Genomic DNA, 24,174 nt, shown 5'->3' with positions numbered 1-24,174 from the left:
TGTTTTCAGTCTGATCCATCTATTTTGAAGTTCTGCATCAACATTTTATTTAATGGTTTTAGCAATAAATTTGATCATTGCCTGATTCTACTGTTTCATTAGAGGTTACAAAATGGTGATTTTTTTTTTTTCAGTTCTTTCCTCCTGCATTTATTAGCTATGATTCTTTCATATAAGAGGAAATTTCCTTCACAAACTATTTGGCTATCAAGAAATATAATCTATACAGAGCAGGCAAGATAAAAACCTTATTCTTTCCCTTTATTTATCATTTTTATATTTATCAGAATGATTGATACTCTAGTATTCCCAAAAAGATGACAAATGAAGTTTTCTTTCTTGTTTGGAGTTAGGAGGGGAAGGGAAATTATGGGCTCATAGATTTTTATATATAGGATGTGTCTTATTTATTTATTTTTACTTTACTTATTTAAATTGAGGTATAGTTGCTGTATAATATTGTAAAGTTACAGGTGTACAATATAGTGATTCACAATTTTCAAACGGTATGCTAAATTTATAGTTATTATAAAATATTGGCTATGTTCCCCATGTTGTACAATATAATATTTGATATATTTTAATCCATTGACGTTATTATTCTTTTTCAAATTCCAATTGTCCTAGCATTGGCCAATGGGAACCACTTCAAGTTGGGTCCTATATTGCTGGGTTTTTTTATTGTGACCCCATAGTCTGCATAATTTTCTTTCTTTCAAGTATAGCAAGATGCTCCAGGCTTATCTACCTCAGAATCGTAGTTAGCTGTTTCTCTAAGGAGTCCTGATTCCTTTTATTGGGAAAAGGTATGTAGAGATTACAATCTAGGGTCCAGGGTACTAGTTGCTCATTAATCCTGGGCAAGGAGTTCCCATATATCCAACATCCAGTTTCCCCTATTATTAACATCCTGTGTTAACGTGGTACGTTTCATCACAATGAATGAACCCATATTGGTACCTTATTCAAGTTCATGCTTTATTCAGACTTCTTTAGTTTTTACCTAATGTCCTTTTTCTGTTTTAGGATCCCACTCAGGACTTCCCATTACATTTGTTCACCATGTCTCCTTAGGCTTTTCTTGGCTGTGACAGTTTCTTGGACTTTCCTTGTTTTTGATGACCTTGTTGGCAGTTTTGAGAAGTACTGGTCAGGTTTTTGTAGAAAGTTCCTCAACTGGAATTTGTCTGATATTTTTCTCATGATGAGATTAAATGATATGTTTTGAGGAGGAAAACCCACAGAGGTAAAGTGCCATTTTCACTGTGCCATGTCAAGGATATCTACTAACCACATGATTTATCACTGTTGATGTCAACCTTGATCACCTGGCTGAGGTGGTGTTTGTCAGATTTCTCTGCTATAAAGCTACTCTTTTTTTTTCCCCTTTCCACACTGGACTCCTTGGAAAGTGGTCACTACTCAAACCTTTGCTTAAGGAATGGGGAGTTATGTATGCTCCATCTTCTTGAGGTTGAGTATCTACCTCAAATTATTTGGCATTCTTTTACATGGGAGATTTGTCTCCTCTGTTTGTTTTTATATTTAATTAACCTCACATTATATTTATTCATTTTATACTTTACCCTGTAATCCAGTTCTGCTTCACTAATTTTGTTGCTCATATTGGTTCCATTTTGGCCACTGGGAGATCGTCAGTTGGCTTTTGTGTCTTTCTAACATACTTCTATAAATTTTTATGCCCTTTCCTTACTTTCTGGCACTACTGGATGCTCCAGGATTAGTTTCTATCCTTCTCACCCTAGTCCTAGAATTGGCCATTTCCCCAGGGAGCCTTGGTTCCTTCTGTTAGAGAATAGTATTAGGAACCAAGATCTGGGTGTTAGGTCTGCTTGTTGCTATTGGGGTGTCATTGCTTCAAAGTAATTGACAAGCCAAGGAAATACAATGCATGTGTACTAATGTGTGTATATACACAGATCTATAAATACTTCTACTTATAACGAGTTGTATCTATATTGAGCTAAATATGAGTTTACACTGATGTCTCCAACTCTAATTTATTACCACAAGGATAATTCTGGCTTCCTCCTCTTGCTTATTTGCAATCTTCCATTCAAACAGTGAGAAACCAATTGTTCCATTCCTGTAAATAAAAATATAAATAAGTAAATATATATGTGTGTGTTTGTGTAGGTAAAGTAAGTAAGTGTTAGTTACTCAGTCATGTCTAACTCTTTGCAACCCTGTGGATTGTAGCCCATCAGACTGCTCTGTACATGAAATTCGCCTGGCAAGAATACTGGAGTGGGAAATTATTCCCTTCTCCAGGGTATCTTCCTGGTGCAGGGATCAAGTCTGGGTCTCCTGTACTGCAGGCAGATTCTTTACTGTCTGAGCCACTAGGGAAGCCCATACATGTGTGTATACACACACACACACACACACACACACACACACACACACACATTTCAGTTTGCTTCTAATATTTTCTTTTGGCTTACTCTTGTTTTGGAATCATGTAAAATACTTGGTTTCAGGGTTAAAACTATAAAGCAAGGTGCATTTAGGGAGATCTACCTTCATTCCAGTGTCTTCTCTATTGATTTCTCCCCATGAGAGATAACTATTTTTTTTAGTGCTTAATTTATTCTTCCATTGTTTCCTTTTGAAAAAATAAGCAAATATATAAATAGTCATACTCTTACCTTTCTTACAAAAACAGTAGTGTATTGTACATATTTTTATTCACTTTGCTTTGTTCACTTAACAATAGATTCTGGAGATCATCCAAAGCACCCTTATCCATTCCTCCTCATTCCTACACAGTACTCTTTTTATATGAATGTACCAGAGTTATTCAACCAGGCCTCTGTTGATTGACATTGGTTTTTCTCCAGTCGTTAACTTTTACAGATATTACTGCAAAGTATAGCTTGGAACATACTGCATTTCAGATTTTTGCCAGTGTATCTTTAGGATGAATTCACAGAAGTGGGATTACTGGGTCAAAAGGGATGCACATGTAATACTGCTTGGCTGCCAAATTTCCTTCCATGAGTGTTGTGTCATTTTGCACTCCCATTAGCAATGTATGAGAGGTCCTATTTTCCTACAGCCTTGGCATCAGAATATGTTGTCACACTTTTGGATTGCTGTCTCTCTGACAGGTGATAAATAGTAACTCGGTGAAACTTTGTAAGTTATTTATTATAACGAGGTCCAGCATCTTTTTGCACATTTAAGTGTCATTTGCATATCTTACTCTGTAAGCTGTTCTTTGCTATCTTTCTGTACTAAAGTTGCAGAAACTGCCCTGGTGAGTACAAGAATAGGCCTTTTACTTTTTGTCTGTACCTCAAGGCACAGTTCACTGACCAGGGATCGAACCTGCAGCCCCTGAATTGGAAGTGTAGAATCTTAACCACTGAATTGCCAGGAAGTCCCAACAGGCCTTATCCTTGAAGGAACTTGCTTATCCAAATGATACGCCCAAAATCATTATAGGGAAGCAAACAGCATGAGTTCAAGTTTTAAAGTCCTTGACATGGAGTAAATGTTTTGAGAGCTTGGATAGTGGAGATAACTGAAATAATTAGAGAAGGCTTCACAGCAGAGGAAGAATTTGAGCTGGAATTTCTGGCATAAGCCGAGGAGAGGTGGGTAGGGGGATATGCCAAAAGTATATTGAAAACAAAGAGTATATGTATCTAGAGAGAAAGCAGTATGTTTAGCTGTCAGGATTTTGAGCTCTGGAGTTAGGCTGCCTGGATTCCAATTACAGCCTTACCATGTATTACTTTTTTCAAATCCTTCATCTGTAAAATGGGGATAATAACATTATTATTATTAATGATAATAATGCTTATTTCAAAAGATTGTTTTTAGGGTTAAATGGTATAATGCTTAGCATAGTGAATGTCCAATGAGTATTAACTGGTATTACAAAACACAGAACACCAGACTCAAGTCAAGTGTTCTATTTGGAATTGTGGGAGGTTTAGTTAAAAAATACATGTGAGCTCAAGTCATAGAGGACATCAAACTCTATTCTTAGGAGTTTGAATTTAATCTAAAAGGCAAAGACATTGAAGGATGTTCTTAAAGCAAGAGAATGTCAAAGTGAAAGCTTCTTTCATCTGTGCGCAACCGGAATGTTGAACTTGAAATGTAATCAGAAAGAAACTTTGTTTTGAACTCCCACTGTGTCTTAAAAATGGGGCAAGTTCTGCTAAACCTTAGAGTCTCTTAAAATCATAATCACACTTCTGGCTCAGTAATTAATAGTGTGCAGGTCATGTAATAATCAGGCTTCCCAAGTGGCACAGTAGTAAAGAGTCCTCCCACCAACTCAGGAGACACAAGAGACGTGGGTTTAATCTCTGGGTTGGGAAGATCCCCTGGAGGAGGAAATAGCAACCCACTCCAGTATTCTTGCCTGGAGAATCCCATGGGCAGAGGAGCCTGGTGGGCTACAGTCCATGGGGTCACAAAGCATTGGACACATCTGAGCACCTGATCATGCTAGCATGTAATAATCAGAATTTCAGAGTTGAGCCTCCTCCTATTTCCCAGCTGACCCTTCTGCGGAAAGGAGATGGAGGGGTCTACTGTCTCTTTTGTCACCTCCTGCTCGCACCTTTCCTCACCCTTGTAGCTAAGTGTAATTTCCGGCCTCTGTGAGGTTGAAAGTGAGTAGGGGATAACAGCTAAAGGAAGCAGTGAGGTTCCTACTTGACTAGTACTACTCCAACATGGTTTCACTGTTTGGGGACCTATTTTATTTTGTTTTTGTTTATTGTGTGTTTATTTGACTGCGTCAGGTGTTGCGGTGCATGGGATCTTCATTGCATCATGCAGGATCCTTCCTTGTGGTGCGTGGATTCTCTAGTCTGGGAGCATGTGCTCCATAGTTGGCAGCATGCAGGCTTAGCTGCCCTGTGGCACGTGGGATCTTAGTTTTCCCATCAGGGATGAGACCTGCGCCCCATGCATTGCAAGGTGGATTCGTAACCACTGGACCACCAGGGAAGTCACAGGCAAGACCTATTTTAAAGCTGACTCTCTTCTGGGCCTTTTAAGAGGTTCTTGGGAGGCTTCATTGGGAAGATGCAACAGCATTGCCTGTGACACAGATGATGCAATTTCCTCTGAATGACACCCTCCCCAGCCCCAGTTTCCCAGCAGCCCTTGCTGCACAGACCTCTGGGTGGTTTTATTGGGCAGAATTCAAAATGGCTCCAAGCTAGCCCTCATCCCTACATGATCCAATTCCATGAGAAATAGCCTTGCATTCTTGGCCCCTACACTCCCTGCTTGGGCAGGCTGCCAATGCAGTCACTGCTGCTCTACCTTGGCCATCAGAACAACTAGCCAGCCCATCTTTACCTTTTAGATTTTCCAGGCAGGAGTCAGTCACCAGACTATGATGCCCCCTAACCTTGCTGCTTATGCATCAAACTTGCTAAATGATTCCCTGAAGCCCTTTACTCCTGATCTTACATGAAAGGCAAGAACCTTCTCCCTTTCCTTGGTAGGAACAGGATTCACAGCCAGGTCACACATTGTCCTTTGCACAAAATCTCTCAATCTCCACCTTCAACTCATGTTTTAAAGACATGGACAAATATGTTTAAGGATTTTCTAAGCTGCTAACTATGAAAATTCTGCATGATAGTATTTTAAAGGTATAGCACCTCTTGTCTTCTTGCCTTGACAAACCTGAAATAGAAAAATCCAATTTTAGCACCTATTACATATCATTTCCCAGGACAATGCCTAGCCCTAGGTGGTTAATAGCTGGTATAGTAGGAGGATAGATCGAGCTGAATTTTGCATGATAGACTGGTGTGGGGTTGAAGGAAGACTAGCTTGAATCTGCAGTGATCCAGGAATAAGAAAAAAAATTAAGTCAGGGATCTTTAGCCTAAAGAAGAGAAAACCTAGAGGTATATAATAATTCTCTTCAACATAAGTAAAGGAAAGGCCTGTCATGTAGAAAAGAGGAAAGAATTTATTTTGTTGAAGGAGAAGAACTAGGATGAAAGTAAATTTGCAGGGAAACATTTGACTCAATATAAGACTCTTCTATAATCAGTGGCATGAGACCCTGTCTATGCAGTGATTGTCCCATTATTAGGAATGTGCAAGCCACACACTAATCAATCCCACCCCAGACTTCCCCACTCCATGAAATAACATCACTGTCCATCCATTGCTTGTGCCCAAACCTAAGGGTTATGCTTGCTGCAGCTGCTGCTGCTAAGTCGCTTCAGTCGTGTCCGACTCTGTGCGACCCCATAGACGGCAGCCCACCAGGCTCCCCCATCCCTGGGATTCTCCAGGCAAGAACACTGGAGTGGGTTGCCATTGCCTTCTCCGTTGTGTGAAAGTGAAAAGTGAAAGTGAAGTCGCTCAGTCACATCCAACTCGTAGTGACCCCATGGACTGCAGCCTACCAGGCTCCTCCATCCATGGGATTTTCCAGGCAAGAGTACTGGAGTGGGTTAGTTCTTCTCATTCCTTTATCCCACACCCAGCCTATCAATGCATCCCATAATTTCCGTCTCCATGATACTTTGAACATGTCTTTGTCCAGTTGCCTCCACCTACACTGCTCTCACATAGTCAGACCACCATTGTCTGTCAGCTGGCCTCCTGCAAATGCCTCCTGATTGTTCTCCCTCTCATCAGTAGCCCTCTTCTAAAATGAAAACAATTCACATCACCGCCTTAACCGTCCTATGGCTTCACAATGAACCCAGAATAAAGTTCCAACTTCTCAACCTAACCTAAAAAGCCAAGATCTGGCCTCAGCTGCCTCTCCAACCTCATCTTTTATGGTTCTTCTCTTAACTCAATGCAGTTGAGCCATATCAGCCATTTTTTCCCTCCCCCTAAACGAGCCGGATTCATGCCCAAGGGCCTTCACACCAGATGTACCCAGCCTATTTACCCCTGGTGCTCAGCAAGACTATCTCCTTTTCATCACCTGGGTCTGAACTGAAATGTCACTTTCTCAGAGAGGACTTCTGACCATTGAATCTAAAAAATTCCATGCTACCTCCTCCAACCTCCCTTTCTCCTACATTAGAGTGTGTTTTGTTTTTCTCTACCAGACTTCAGTATCTGAAATGATTTCATTTATCCACTCATTTGTAATCTATCTGCCTGACTATAATATACACTGTATGAGAGCAGGAACATTACCTTCTCTGTCCGGTGCTCTGTTCCTGTATGCATAATAGATTCTCAATAAATAACTGTTGAATGAATGAACGATTGAATCATCTTCGCCAAGAGGATTAGAGAGACTTCCTCCTCCTCATAGGAGGAAGGGGAAACTAGACCTCTGACATCACTTCAAAGTCTGTATCTTGGGTGGATGAAACAATAGGAATGATGAAGAAGGAATGTATCTGTGACGTGCTTGAAAGATGAAACAGATGAGACACATCATGTGTGGAGGATAAAGGTAGGACACCATGAACGTTAGCTCCATGATTGGTAGCATGGTGAACTCGAGAATAATAAAATCCAAGTTTGGAAACTGGAAAGGGGTTTTTTTTTAACTATGGAAAAATACTCATGCCATTAAATTTTTCCAATTTGACTAGTGTAAAGTGTAGAGCTCAGCAGATTAAGTACATTCACTGTGTAACCGTCCTTCCACGGAACTCTTTCACCTTGCAAAACTGAAACTCTGCATCCATTAAACATTAACTCCTATTCTCTCATCCTCCACCCCCCTGGAAACCACCATTCTGCTTGTCTCTATGAATTTGACTACTCTAGGCACCTAATTTAAGTGGAATCATTACATTTGTCCTTTCACGACTTGCTCACTTAGCGTAATGTCCTCAAGTTGTGTGTATGTTGCATGCGTGTCTGTACTCAGTTGTGTCCGACTCTTTGCAACCCCATGAACTGTATGAACTGTAGCCTGCCAGGCTCCTCTGTCTGTGGAATTTTCCAGGCAAGAATGCTAGAGTGGGTTGCCATTTCCTCCTCCAGGGGATCTTCCCAACCCAGGGATCAAATGCATGTCTCCGGAGTCTCCTGCATTGGCAGGTGGATTCTTTACCAGTGAGCCCCCTGGGAAGCCAGCATCCATGTTGTAGAATGTGCCGTAATTTCCTTCCTTTTTAAGGCTAAATAATATTCCATTATAATGTATATACCACATTTTATTTATCCATTCATCCATCAGTGGGAAGCAACTTGGACTGCTTATATTAATACCTTTTGGCTGTTGTAAATAAGCTGCTATGAACAGGGATGTACAAATACTTCTTTGACTCCCTGCTTTGTTATTTTGGAAATATACTCAGAAGTAGGATTACTGGATTATATGTTAACTCTATTTTTAATTTTTTGAGGAACCTAAAAGTATTTTTGCAGGAAAAATTTTGAGCACATTTTTGAATATGATGATTTTGGAAATATGACAACAGAATCTGGGAGAGAGAAGTTTGGACTAAAATATATTTGGGAAATCTTATACCAAGTGTTGGTCATTAAGCTGGGAGGCAGTGTTCACTGAGATAATTAATGACAGAAAGATAGTTAAGTCTCCTAAGGCTTAGGCCAAGAAATGATCTGGAACTGTTTGTCGGTGCCCACAATGAGAGACCAGGAGCTACAAGGAAGGTAAATGTCACTGTGATCAGAGAGGTAGGAAGACAGTCATAGCAGATCAACACCCAGCAAGTTAAGAATGAGAGGTTTTAGTTTTGTTTTGTTTTTTAAATTTATTTAGTTGTGTCAGGTCTTAGTTTTGGCATGCGGGCTTTCTAATTGTGGCTTACGTGCTTAGTTGCTCTGTGACACATGGGATTTTAGTTCCCAGGCCAGCGATTGAACCTACATCCCCTGCATTGCAAGACAGATTCTTAACCACTGGGCCACCAGGGAAATCCCAAGAACAAGAGTTTTAAATGAGAGGCGGAGGCAAAAAATCAAGAAGCCTTTACATATACATACAATCTAAGACAAGCATAGGATGAAAATTGTAGGTGATCTTTAAGAGAAATTTCCATAATATGATGGAGTAAAATCAAATGGCAAGAGATAAAGGAATGAGTAGAGGGAATATAGAAAAGCAGATGGAGAAAGTGCCAGGTGTTTAAAGATACAGATGGAACATAAGACAGGAAAATGACTGAAACAGGGCTGTCATAAGGCATTTTGTGGTTTAAAAATTGGAAAGCTGTTGGGAATTCCCTGGTGGCATAGTGGTTAGGACTTGGTACTTTCACTGCGGGGTCCCAGGTTCAATCCCTGGTCAGGGAACTAAGATCCCACAACCCAGGTGGTATGGCCAAAAGAAAAAAAATTTTTTTTAATCTGTGCATATTTAAGGAGAGTAGGATTCAGTGTGGGAGATCCTTCAGCAACGGTAAAGAGTGGGGTCCAGAACATAGGTAAGGAAGTTACTTTCAGAACGAAGAGGGGTTTCTCACCAGAGATGGGCTCTCTGTGCTGCCAGCTCCTCTCCTCTTGTCCTAAGGTGACTTTCCCATACTTCTCTCAAAAGATGTTCCATACCTTCTCTTCTCGCCTCAGGTGCCCTTCCCCACCCACCCTCTGTCCTCACACATGACTTGGATTCTCACTTCATGGAAGAGAATGAAGGCCTTGGACTCTCCCCCTCAACTCACTCCGTCCTGCTTCCACTCACACCTGCTTCCCCTAGGATCTGAGGGATGCGGCTCACGTCACTCCGTCTCATCTCTTTCACAGCACTGGTATCCATGTCTCTATCACTGTCTTCATTCAAGGTCACCCAACTCCTTCAATGACAAGATGGGATGAGTTAACTCATTAATAAATTAAGAATAAGATCAATCTCACCATCTTAAAAAAAAAAAAAAAAAACAGCCTTAAAAAATACAAATCAGACCTTTTAGTTTTCCTGCCTAAAATGCTCCCCCAGCTTCCATCTAGACTGGAAATCAGCCTCCTTATCATGACCTAGAAAGTCCCACATCCTTGGCCCCTGGCTATGTCTCCACTCATCCCCCCAACCCTCCCCCTTGCTGGCGACACTCCAGTCACACCAACCCTCCCACTGTTCTTCCAACCCGTCAAGCTTGTTCCAGCCTGAGGGCCTCTGCAGTGAAAGCTTCCTGCTTGCTGTGCTGACACCCACACCTTCCCTCTTTCAGCCCCTGCTCAAATGTCCTTCCTCAGGAAGGCAGGGCTACATAATTTGCAGGGCCCAGTGCACCGTAAAAATGTGGAGCAGAGCCCCTGTTCAAAAAGCAGGATGACAATCTCTTCCCTTCCATGGTCTTTCTTGACCTGTTGTGGTGTTTTGCTTGCCAATTGATGCCATGCTCCTTTGGGCACAAGGATACTCGTGGGTTAAGTACAGGCCTTCATAAGTACCCTACCTATGCCGCCCTCACTCTTGCTGTTCTCGCAGCTGGGCTCCCACTGAGTCAGAGGGTGTCTCCAGCTGCTTGGAGCCGGGAGAGCAGGCAGCCAAGGACCCAAGGGAGGTGGCAGGAGGAATGACCCTGAAGGAACTGAAGCTCCAAGCCCAGGGCACATGCTCCGTTGTGAGCATGAGTCTCACAAGTCCCGTGAGACTTCACCTGCAAATCATGAACTCAAAAATAATGTTATTTAAATTTTTAAGATGTCAACTGCAGAGGATGAAACCCCAGGCACAGTGGCTGAATGTGGTAGTTTGTGCAGTTGCACTGATAAACATACTCATGAAGCTGCCCTGCAGAGGGATGTTCTTGACTCGTGTATCCCAGTAGGTTCTCTTTATCTTCATTCCCATCTTTCTCTGTTACCTGGATCTGCTTTGTTTTCTCATAGCACTTACAACTGCCTAAACCTGTATCTGTTTCTGATCTTTCCTACTAGAGCGCAGGCTCCGTGAGGACAAGTACCTTGTCTGCCAGGCTTGTAGCCGATGCTCATTAAATAGCTGTTGGATGAATTGAATGAAAAGTTTGCAGAATCAATTCACGTGTTTCATCTGCTTTCAGTCACATGTTACATCACCTCATAGAACCACCATGAACTTTAAAAAAATAATAGTAATACCATATTTGGCATATTTTGCTGCACTGGAGCTAAAAGAGGAAACTTTTTAATGTTTCAGATCTAGAATATGTTGCATCTTTGCTAAGTCCTCACTTTTATCTTTCAAAAGAGATTAAAAACTGAAGTTTTATCTCATTGAGGAAATAAGGACAAGGACAGTCCATATTTCCTGTTTATCAAGCAGTAACAGGACATCAGCAGACAAGCCAAGGAGAATAATTCCCTCTCTTGTTCTTGTCCATGGGGTTACCATGTTCACTTTTGCTCTGTCCTACATTGCAGCCCAGTGTTCAGGATGAGACTCAGGAAGGCTCACGCTGCAGGAATCCATGCACAGGCCCACAGCACATCACCCATAGAGCACTGCACAGTCATAGGGTCAGAACCACTCATTCACATTCCTGTCTTCCAGCTCCACTGGAAGCTTTTGAAGAAAGAGATCCTACTACCTCCCACACCCCAATATACCCCCATCCACACTTTGTTAACTCCTTTGGTTCTCAGCTTAAGCATCACTTGCTGAGGGAAGCCTTTCTCAAGGGCTCAGACCAGCCAGACCCTCATCATACTTTCTCACAGCATCTGTGTATCTCCATCGATTTCTCCAATTTCAATGAGTTACTCAACTGTGTGATTATTTGTTTAATGGCTGTCTTCCTTGCCAAGCCATAAGCTCTATGAGAGAAAGTGCTGTAGACTGAATGTTTGTGTCCCCTTAAAATTACATTTGTTGAAATCCTAACCCTCAGTGTGAATGGTGAAGGAAGGGGGTCTTTGGAAAGTGATTGGGTCATGAAGGTGGAACCCTCATCAGCAGGATTAGTGCCCTTATAAAAGGGACTCCGGAGCGCTCCCTCATCCCTTCCGTCGCGTGAGCATATGTGAAAACAGACATCTACAAACCAGAAGTTGGCTCTTAGCAGATACTGAATCTTCTGGAGCCTTTATCTTAGACTTCTAGCCTCTAGAGCTATGAGAAATAAATTTCTGTTGTTTATAAGTCCCTACCATCCCAATCTATATTTTCATTATGGCAGCCTGAACAGACTAAGATAGAGGGATTATCTTGTTCATCACCGTGTCCCCAGTACGTAGTTGTCTGATAAAGAGCAGGCACTCCGTAAATATTGATGCCTGGACGTGGATCTCCTAGTGCCTAGTCATGGTATTTGATAGAAACCTATAGGCATTTATGGAATTATGTTGGGAAAATATTTTTTATCTCACCAATTACGACTTGCTTAGAATGGGTTGTTTTCCCTTATTTTCAAAATAAAAGACAGCTGGAATAATTAAGCCGTTTCCACCCCCCCCCCCCCCCAACACACACACCAAAAACAAAAAAAGGTTTTTCTTAACAGGAAGACTAGGCTGTTAAACCACGTGGAGATAATAAGTGAGCAACTCTTGGGAAAGGTGCAAAGCTCTAGAGTGGACCCAAGTGAGAGCATTTTCCTTCTCTTATTCGTAGCATCGCAGACTCACCTTTCTCTGCTCCCAGGCACAGCCGGTTGTGTACTATATTCAGATTATCAGAGGCCAGGCTTTGCATCTCTCAAAATCATTCTGTTCCAGCTTTTAGAATCATTTGAAACTGAAAGCAATTATAGGCAGGCTTCTGAGACAAAAGCCTAATTCCTTTATGGTTTCTCTTATCAAAATAAAGACTCTGAAGGTAAGGATTCAAATGAGACTGAAAGTTGCAAATTGTATTGTGAAGGAGGATAAATCATTCTTTGTCACGGCTGTGGGGGCTTGTCCTCTCTCACAGGCAGAATCAATAGTGACAAATGGCGAAGCCAGAAACAAATGCTTTGCTCTAGTGACCGGGCCTTGTGGTAAGTCCCAGTAGATTTACCTTTTTTTGGCGATTGTGATTTCTGCAGGTCTTTTATGTTTTAATCTATCGATTCTCTATTTAGTAATAATGCAACACGGCACTGATAAATAATGCATGTCAACAACAATATCCAGGACTGAGATTAATGCTTTTCTGCAGGGCTGGGTAGTTTGGTTTTCTAAGCTAGGCAGGTGTCATCCCCTGGCGTGAAGTCTGCGAGCACTGGCCCCTCAGGCCAAGTGCCGAAGGGGTTGCTGCCTCTGCTTTCCCCTTGTCTCATTTGCTCCCACCCCTCCTTTTCTGTTCACCTTCATCACACCTTCCCTGGTGTGACATTAATCACAGTGTGCCTTGCCAAGTGGCTTTGTGCAGAAACCACTCTATGAAACTTAATTTATGGCCTTAATCCTGTTAACCATGTGGCATTCTTTGCGCTCTTACAACTGATTAGGCAGCAGCCATAATGTGATTTGAGAGAGAGAGAAGGATGGGGGTGTGGGGGGAGAGGGAGGGAAAGAGAATGAATGAATGAGACAACTTATTCTCACTTGCCTTTCCATTTTATCAAGGTGAAATGAATCATTCTCCTCATCAAATGCCAAAAAAAAAAAAAAAAAAGTGCCCCACCCCCCGCCTCCACGACCAAGATATATTTAAGCAAGTTTCCCTCTTTTGAAAGGCTCATTTAACAGTTTTCCTCTGATTCAATATCTAGATAATGGAGCCACAGATGAAAGGTTCAAGGACCTTGGAGGTGGCAGTTTGTGATGAGAGAGATTGAATCTGAGCTCAAATCATCTTGTTATGAGAACTGAAAGACTTCAGTAAACATCATTAGCCTTGTTTTGGCTACTCCCTGAAGGTGACAGCAGAGTCAGTTGACAATAAGGATGTAATATAATTTGGGCTGGAAGGGGCTCTGAAATGAAAAGCATTGATGTGAGAACAGGTGATGCTGAGTCCTACTTAGGAATCGAATCCGGGTTTAAAGAACTCTTCTCTCCACTGTAATAGACTCGGGCTATAGCATTGTCCTTCACAATTCTGCCCAGAGACCGTTTCACTGGTGCAAAAACCAGGCAGTTCCTTCACTATGTACAATTCTTATTAGCACATACCATCTAGAAATGTGCTTGTTTGTTTTTATAATCTCTCTGCTCCTACTAGCTTTTGAGCTCTGGGAAGGAGCAGCCTCTTTATGGCCTTATCCTGCTAGTCAAGGTGCTCAGATGGAAGCCACATGTTTACTGATAAGCAGATAGGTACCATGGAAGGGTTTCCTTGAAGAGTTGGCCTTTTAAGTTTTTGTCTCTATTTAAGAAATGTTTTATTATGAAGAATTCTGCAAATACACAAAAAGTTTCTGTTATACTATACATTGGGCTTCCCTGGTGTCTTAGACTGTAAAGAATCTGCCTGCAATGCAGGTAACCTGGATTCGATCCCTGGGTCAGGAAGATTCCCTGGAGAAGGAAAAGGCAATCCACTCCAGTATTCTTGCCTGGAGAATTCCGTGGACAGAGGAGCCTGGCAAGCTATAGTCCATGGGGATCACAAAGAATCGGACATGATTGAGTGACTAACATTTTCTTTCACTTTCATACCGTCCATCAATTTCATACCTACCTGTGGCTAAGCTTAACTTGTTTAGTCACTAAGCCATGTCCGACTCTTTTGTAACCCCATGAACTGTAGCCTGCCAGGCTCCTTTGTCCATGGGATTCTCCAGGCAAGAATACTGGAGTGGGTTGCCATTTCCTTCTCCAGGGCATCTTCCCCAACCAGCGGTCGAACCTGCATCTTCTGCATTGGCAGGAAGATTCTTTACCACTGAGCCACCTGGGAAGCCCAAGGTTAACTAATCACCACCTTATCCTCTTTTCCCCTCTGTGTATATGTTTCCATGCTACTCTCTCCATTTGTTCCACCCTTTCCTTCCCACCCACCCCATGTCCATTAATCTGTTCTTTATGTCTGTGAATCTATTGCTGCCTGCAAATAGGTCCCTTAGTACCGTCTTTCTAGATTCCATATATGTTTGTTAAAATACAAACATATTTGTATTTGTTTTTCTCTTTCTGACTTACTTCACTCTGTATAATAGGCTCTAGTTTCATCCATCATTAGCACCTACTCATATGCATTCCTTTTTATGGCTGAGTAAAACTGCTTTATTGACTATGCCAAAGCCTTTGACTGTGTAGATCACAATAAACTGGAAAATTCTGAAAGAGATGGGCATACCAGACCACCTGACATGCCTCTTGAGAAACCTGTATGCAGGTCAGGAAGCAACAGTTAGAACTGGACATGGAACAACAGACTGGTTCCAAATAGGAAAAGGAGTACGTCAAGGCTGTTTATTGTCACCCTGCTTATTTAACTTCTATGCAGAGTACATTATTAGAAATGCTGGGCTGGAGGAAGCACAAACTGGAATCAAGATTGCTGGGAGAAATATCAATAACCTCAGATATGCAGATGACACCACCCTTATGGCAGAAAGTGAAGAAGAACTAAAGAGCCTCTTGATGAAAGTGAAAAAGGAGAGTGAAAAAGTTGGCTTAAAGCTCAACATTCAGAAAACTAAGATCATGGCATCTGGTCCCATCACTTCATGGCATATAGATGGGGAAACGGTGGAAACAGTGGCTGACTTCATTTTTCTGGGCTCCAAAATCACTGCAGATGGTGATTGCAGCCATGAAATTAAAAGACACTTATTCCTTGGAAGGAAAGTTATGACCAACCTAGACAGCATATTCAAAAGCAGAGACATTACTTTGCCAACAAAGGTCTGTCTAGTCAAGACTATGTTTTTTCCAGTGGTCTTGTATGGATGTGAGAGTTGGACTATAAAGAAAGCTGAGCACAGAAGAATTGATGCTTTTGAACTGTGGTGTTGAAGAAGACTCTTGAGAGTCCATTGGACTGCAAGGAGATGCAACCAGTCCATCCTAAAGGAGATCAGTCCTGGGTGTTCATTGGAAGGACTGATGTTGAAGCTGAAACTCCAATACTTTGGCCACCTGATGCAAAGAGCTGACTTACTGGAAAAGACCCTGATGGAAAGATTGAGGGCAGGAGAAGGGGACGACAGAGGATGAGATGGTTGGATGGCATCATCGACTCGATGGACATGGGTTTGGGTGGACTCTGGGAGTTGGTGATGGACAGGGAGGCCTGGCATGCTGCGGTTCATGGGGTTGCAAAGAGTCGGACACAACTGAGCGACTGAACTGAACTGAATATTCAATTGTATATATGTATCACAGCTTCTTTATCTATTTTTCTGTCAATGGACATCTAGGTTGCTTCCATGTCCTAGCTATTGTAAATAATGCTGCAATGAACATTGGGGAAAGTGTGTCTTTTTTAGTTATGGTTTTCTCAAGATATATGCCCAGTAGTAGGATTGTTGGGCCATATGGTAATGTTATTGCTAGTTTTTAAAGGAATTTTCATACTATCTTCCATAGTGGTTGTATCAATTTACATTCCCACCAACAGTTCAAGAGGGTTCTCTTTTCTCCACAACCTCTCCAGCATTGTTTGTAGATTTTTTGATGATGGCCAAGTTACATGTTCTTATAGTTTGAATCAGGATCCAAATAAAAAACACGCATTGCAATTGATTGATGTGTCTCTTAAATCTTGTTTATGTGGGAGGCCCAGGTTTGATCCTGGGTTGGGGAACTGTATTCCACATGCCACAACTAAGACCCCGTGCAGAAAAAAAAATTTTTTTAAAGCGTGTGAGAGAGAATGCCATATAAATCATACAGTAGGTAAACTTTTGAGATTGGCTTTTTCCCCCACTCAGTGTAATGCCCTTGGATACATCTAAGCTGTCATGTATATCTGTAGTTTAGTTTTTCCTTTTTATTGCCAAGTAATGTTCCATGGAATGCAGGTACCAGAATTTGTTTTACTGTTCACTCAATGAATGACATCTGGATTATTTCCAGCTTTTGTCATTTACAAATAAAGCTTCTATGAGCACCTGTGTACACATTTTTGTATGAAGTTATTATTTCTCTAGAATGAATGCCCAAAACTTCAGTTGCTGATCTATTTGGTAAGCACATGCTTTATAAGAAAGTGTCATACATTTTTCCAAATGGGTGTACTATTTTACATTCCCACCATGTAATATGAGTGACCCAGTTTTTCTGCATCCTCATTAGCATTTGGTGTTATTGTTATTTTTAAGACATTTTGATAGTTGGGCAGTAATATATTTCCTTTCAAAAATGTTAATATTAGCATATGTATATTAGCTCTTTTTTCCCCTAGTATAAAATCTTATTACAAAAACCATAGAAAACTAGACAATTATAAAAAGGAAAATAAAAATCACTCATATTCTCTCTACCCAGACATATATAGATCACATTGGTATGTATCTTCTGGGAGTTTTTTCTTCTAAATATCAATATTTATCTGTCCAGCAATCTATATTTTATAAAACCAAAAACATAGGACAGATACAGTTTTGCATCTCACTCTTTTTCATAATGGTATATGAGAAAGTTTCCTATGAAATACTTTTTGAAAACATATTTTTAATGGCTATTAAATGGCATCACATGGAGTTAATTTTTAATCCATTTTAGATTTTTGAACACTTACTTTCAAGTTTTTGATATTATAAACACTGTGTTATCCACGTATATATATATATATATATATATATACACACTACATACACACACTACATTTCTACTTATTTCTTTATAATAGATGCCTAGAACTGGCAATACTAGGACAAAGCATATAAAACACGTTTAAGACTTTTGATACCTGCATACAGTATATACAAAGTGCTTTCCAGAAATATTATATTTCATACTCACCCGGAAATCAATCTTACTAGACCCTCAACAACACTGAACATTATGTATATTTTTATCTTTGCCAAGTTGATAGAGGAAAAATATGTTCTCATTGTTTTAATTTACATCTCTTTGATAATAAATGAAGTTGAAATGTATTCATAGGTTTTCTTTGCTATTTGTATTTCTTCTTTAATTGTCAATGTTTGTTCTTTGCCTGTTTTCCATTGTTATTTCATATTTTTCTTATTATTTGAAAAATATATTTATAGATTATGGGGAATAATCATTTCTTGTATTTGTTGAAAATAGGTTCCCCTGTCAGTTACCTTATTTTTGACTGTGGGTTTTTTAATCCATTTGTTCATTCTGTAGACATTTATTATGTGTGTGTGTATGTATATGTATATACATATTATACATATTATATGTGTATGTAGCCAGACTGTATAACATGAGAGGTCTTCAGTTCAGTTCAGTCACTCAGTCGTGTCCGACTCTTTGCGACCCCATTAATCGCAGCACACCAGGCCTCCCTGTCCATCACCAGCTCCCAGAGTTCACTCAGACTCACGTTCATCGAGTCAGTGATGCCATCCAGCCATCCCATCCTCTGTTGTCCCCTTCTCCTCCTGCCCTCAATCCCTCCCAGCATCAGAGTGTTTTCCAATGAGTCAACTCTTTGCATGAGGTGGCCAAAGTACTGGAGTTTCAGCTTTAGCATCATTCCTTCCAAAGAACACCCAGGGCTCATCTCCTTCAGAATGGACTGGTTGGATCTCCTTGCAGTCCAAGGGACTCTCAAGAGTCTTCTCCAACACCACAGTTCAAAAGCATCAATTCTTCGGCACTCAGCCTTCTTCACAGTCCAACTCTCACATCCATACATGACCACTGGAAAAACCATAGCCTTGACTAGACAGACCTTTGTTGGCAAAGTAATGTCTCTGCTTTTCTTGGTTCACTGAATTTGATTAGGTATCAAATTCATGTTCCCTGCAGTGGAAGCACAGAGCCTTAACCACTGGACCTCCAGGCAAGTCACTAGATATATTTTATATAGCAAAGAGCATACTAATCATAGAATGTTTTTTAAAAATTGAATATCAGATTTTATGTCCTCAAGGAAATTGGAGTTTGTGAGAAACATAAACATGTAAATAAATGTTTGCACTATGCCATTTGATAAAGTAATAGCAGAGAAAAATACATGGCCCTCTGACTTCTTCCAAGAGGTGATGTTTGAGTTGGACCTGAAAGGATGACTAGGAACACGGTGCAGAGCTGGGAGCCCCACAGGAATGCCTGCCTGGGCTCCTTCCCTTCAAACAAGAGGGCCTCGGTCATTTTGACAGTAGACAGTCTTAAAAGCACATACCTGGCAGTCCTGGGTCTTCCCTCTTTACAGTGAGTTATGTTTTCAGAGCGGAGAAGGCAATGGCACCGCAGTCCAGTACTCTTGCCTGGAGAATCCCAGGGACGGGGGAGCCTGGTAGGCTACCGTCTATGGGGTCACACAGAGTCGGACACGACTGAAGTGACTTAGCATAGCATGTTTTCAGAGAGCTTTCATTCTCAGGAATTTAATATCAGGATGTCAGTTGTAAGTCAGTGGAATAGAAAGTAGAATAGAAAGACAGCTGCACTGAGATCAGGGATTTAAAAAATAATCTAGGGTCTTCAAAAAATTTTTTTTGACTTGAGTTTCCTCTTGAAATAAACTTGGCTGAAAACAGAGTCTCCTCTCCTGGAATGCTGTTTCATGGTGGAAATGAGCACTCAGGATTCTTTCACGAAAATATAGATAGTAAGTAGAACACCACCACCAGCTCTGAAGTGAACATAGTAATCCACCATGTTGGTATTTCAGAAACTACTGAGAAAGACAATCTGGGCTGAAAAAAGGAAGAGAAATAGGATGAAAGTCATTGTAAAAAGTCAGAGAGCAACTATATGCCAGGTACTGAATACCAGTGATTTCAATTCCTCCTACGGCATGCCAGGAGGAATCAATGATCCCATTTTACAGAGGAAGAAGTTAAGGTTCTAAGAAATAAAATAACTTGCTCAGTTTCACACAGCTAGAAGTGTTGAGGCAAACCTGGGCTCACTTTGAGTTCATGACCAGTTTCTCCTGCAGGTGAGGAGTCAAGGAGAGTGGAGACTTAGTACAAACACTTGTATCCATTTCTATTTCTTTTTTATCTGGTTGCAAAATACATTTTTATTTTGTAGTAGAGATGAAGTGAAATTTTAACAGAAATAAGATTTTCAGAGCCAGAAGCCACCTTTTGTTCTACGTGTAGCAATAGCAAATTCAAAATCCATTTTAATTTTTAAAATTTATCTTTTTATTTCCCTATTTCAATGATGAAGACAAGCTATTTCCTCTTCCTCTTCTCAACAAAATTCTGAAAAGCCCAAGAAGAAGGTCCTATTATCCCACCCCCATCCCCCCAACTACAATTTCTGAATAATGTCAGGGAAAGTTACCTGTCAATGCTAAACCACCTTCATTTGCCCTAAGCTCCTTGGGAACAATATGATTTGTATATGTCAACCCTACATATTTTAAAAGAGGACTTAACCCTGGATAGTTATAATCTTCATTTTATCTTCAAAGCACTTTACAGTATTAACTAATTAAACCTCAGCAACACCCTTGATTAACTCCTTTTTATAGATGTGGGAAAAGAGGGAAAGAAATAATTTTTAAAATGCCCTTGGTCATGATGGAATCAGCATTCCAAGGTAGGATGTAGGATTAGAATTTGAAATTTCCTGTCTCTACCTTTCATAAAACCAACAGACCAGCCTCCTACCTGGATGCTGTGATGAAAGAATGTGATTTGGCCATCCCAAGCCTCATATTGTTTTAATAAGAGAACTTTCTCAAAAGTGCCTATCATTTCTCCAGGGCTCTTCACTGTTTATTCTGTAAGGCATTATGCCATGACTTTATTCACTTCTTAAATCAAAAGAGTTATTGGAAAAAGTGAACAAAATGCCCAATTCTTATGGTTCCACTCTGCTCTCTTGCATCTCCCCATGGAGTCTATTCTTAGACATACCATCCGTTCAGGAATCCAAGGTAAGCCAGTTTTATCTGGCAACATCCCCAAAGAATTCTTCTTTCCATATGTTCAGACAGAAAGCTAAGCAGTAATTCAAAGACAAAGAGGTCAGCCATAACCATTTTCACAGCTATCAGGCAGAAACTCATTGTCAATTTCATCTTCAACACAATTTCTCAATCTTTTTAACGGTGGAGGAATTACCTGAAATGTGAGATTTATAGGTGGCTGTTCCAGCCAGGTGAAAATCTTGCTGACAGGTATCAGACTGTTATTAGCATTCTATGTTCTAAATGAAAGGAGAAGACTTATTTCTGAATGTATACCCTAGCCTTGGAAGGTTGATGGGAGTAAGATGGTCATTGGAATACCCAAGTCAAACAAACACTTGGCAGAGACTAAATAACCTTTAAGAACCCGCTTCTCTAAGAATTTATTATTCACTGAACTTGATAGCTTTGGTATACTTCAAGTGGGATCATCATTGTGGCAATAAGACTCTTACATCAAAGCCCAGTCCAGTATATCCATGGCTGATTCATGTCAATGTATGGTAAAACCCACCACAATATTGTGAAGTAATTAGCCTCCAATTAAAATAAATAAATTAACAACAACAACAACAACAAAAAACTCAGCCCAGTCCTAAAATTTGGTGCTTGGAGATTGTATGACTGGCCCCCTTTTCTCCCCACTCCGACCCTACCCTCTATCTAAATCAGAGTCAGCAAGTTCAGTAGAAACTTGGACATAGAAAACCTCAGTATGAGTTTGGACTCTGCTACCTACTAGTTAAAGAAGGCTGAGTGCTGAAAAATTGATGCTTTTGAATTACGGTGGTGGAGTAGACTCTTGAGAGTCCCTTGGTCTGCAAGGAGATCAAACTAGTCAATCCTAAAGGAAAACAACCCTGAATATTCATTGGAAGGACTGATGCTGAAGCTGAAGCTTCAATACTTTGGCCACCTGATGCAAAGAGTTGATGACTCATTGGATAACAGGGCAGGAGGAAAAGGGGGCAGTGGAGGAGGAGATGGTTGGATGGCATCACCAACTCAATGGACATGAGATTGAGCAAACTCAGGGAAATAGTGAAGGATAGGGAAGCCTGGTGTGCTGCAGACCGTGGGGTCACAATGAGTCAGACATGACTTAGTGACTGAACAGCCATAATGCTACTAGTTACGTTAATCTTGCTGAGCTATGGTTTCCTCACTCCAAGATGGGAAAATAATAATAATAATCCTTACCTTACATAGTTTTTAGGAAAATAGAATAAAAATATTTTCTGCACTCTAAAGAAATTTTATCAATTTTAGTTATCAGTGATAATGGCCAATATTTACTGAGCCCTTACCACATGCCAGACATAGTGTGTGAGGGGTGCTTTTATGTACATTGTCTTATTTATCCTCCCAACAGCCCTGTGAGATAAGTACTGCACTTATATCCCTTTTCAGATGAGGAAACTGAGACTAAAACCACCCATCTAGTAACTGGAGCAGCCACGATGCAAACCCAGCTGGCCAGACCACTGCGTGTGACCACCACATGATATTGTTTTTACTCTCCTGTTACCTGCTGGACATCTCTTTTCATATACTGTGCAGTTCTCTCAAATGTAACCAGTGTCAAAGTTCACTATCTTCTCTCAAGCTACAGTATTTCATTAACTTTTTTTGTCAGAGTTACCATTTTGCCCTCCCTGACTTAAAATCTCTGGGTCATCTGTGTCCTCCTTTCTACCCGAGGAAGAAACTGCCATTCAGTTTCATCCTCAAGGTAGTTCCCTACCCTTTCTTTCCAATTCCCTTTGTCACTCCCATGGATGAGGGCTCATCCCCTCAGACCTCGGCTGTGTAATAGCCTCCTCACTTGTCTAATCTGAGCCTGTCCTGCGGATTATTCCTAAAATGTCATCTTCAACAGTTACTCCCTTAGTCAAAACGTTCAGCTGCCTGGGCGGGGAAGTCCATGCTCTGGAGCCTGACACGGCCTTTCATGTTCACAGCCTGGCCCTGCGAACTCTCACCCCTTCAGGCCCCGAATGCCCTGTGTTTTCTTGCCTTTGCACCTTAGCTCACCATCTTCCTCTTCTCCTTTATGTCCTTATTCTTCCTCCTCTCTACTGAGTGAAGGACGACTCTCCAAGATCTAAGTCAAATTCTTCCTTGACTCTCACCTCTCTTCTCCCAAATCCATGCAAGTATCCATACGGGCCTCTGATTATTACCACACGTCACTCATTAATTTTTCACAAATAATGTGTGTATCTGATTGTACTTTTTTCTTTTTAAAATTTATTTTTGGCTGTGCTGGGTTTTTGTTGCTTTGCACGGGCTTTCTCTAGTTGAGGCGAGCAGGGCTGCTCTCTAGTTGCGATGTGGGGGCTTCTCACTGTGTGGTGGCTTCGCTTGCTGCGGAGCACGGGCTCTAAGTGCTCGGGCTTCAGGAGTTGCAGCGCACAGGCTCGTTAGTCACAACACACAGGCCTAGTTGCTTGGCAGCACGTGGAATCCTCCCAGACCAGGGATCGAACCCGTGTCCCCTGCACTGGTGTGCATGCGAAGCCGCTTCAGTTGTGTCCAACTCTTTGCAACCCAATGGACTGTGTGGATTCTTATCTACTGTGCCACCAGGGAAGTCCTTACTGCACCTTTCTGATAGGAGGATAGCAGGGATATGAAACATGCTTTGTATTTCTCTGCCTCCCACACAGCACCAAATGGGCACCTACTGCATGCCAAGCGCTGTACTGCTTACTGGGAAAACTGAGAGGAAAAGACACATTGGGAGCTCACAAGCTGATAGTACAGACATGTAAACACACCATCGTGGCTGGTATGAAACGAGCTGGAGTGAAGGATTTGGGGAGAGCAGAGAAGGGCACTAACAACTAGCAACTCCCTGGAGAAACCAGGGGTGGCCTCCCAAGGTGACCCCAAGTTGACCCTTGAAGGATGAGTAGAAAAGGGGAGCTCTCTAAGCCGAGAAGCAGAGAAAGCCTTCTGAGGAGCAGAGACCACCACATTCACAGCACCTCAGACAGCTACTGTAGGTGCGAGGCCTGGTGCGGTGGGAGAGCAGAGCCCAAGGGAAAGGGCCCGGGACGAGGCTGCAGAAGAAGTGAGCGGCGCCCAGATCAGAAGGCCTTGGTCGTGGAGGGAAGATGGGCGTGTATCCTACAGGCAGGGAGGGGGCCATGGAGGTTTGCAAGCAAGAAAACGACTCGGTCAGATTTGAATTTGAGAACATTAGCGCTGGCAGTGGCATGTGAATAAACTGCAGCAGGAGAGTCTGAAGGATCTCCAGGAAAGATTTTGAGGGCCTGAGCCTAGGCCAGATTCATGGGGATGGTAAGGTTTGTTAATCTGAGGTATGTGAAGGAGGAGGATGAATGGTG

This window comes from Bos indicus x Bos taurus, chromosome 3 (assembly GCF_003369695.1).
Source record: "Bos indicus x Bos taurus breed Angus x Brahman F1 hybrid chromosome 3, Bos_hybrid_MaternalHap_v2.0, whole genome shotgun sequence".
In the NCBI taxonomy this organism is placed as follows: domain Eukaryota; kingdom Metazoa; phylum Chordata; class Mammalia; order Artiodactyla; family Bovidae; genus Bos; species Bos indicus x Bos taurus.
The sequence above is the reverse complement of the archived record's forward strand: the minus strand, read 5'-3'. Positions refer to the sequence as shown.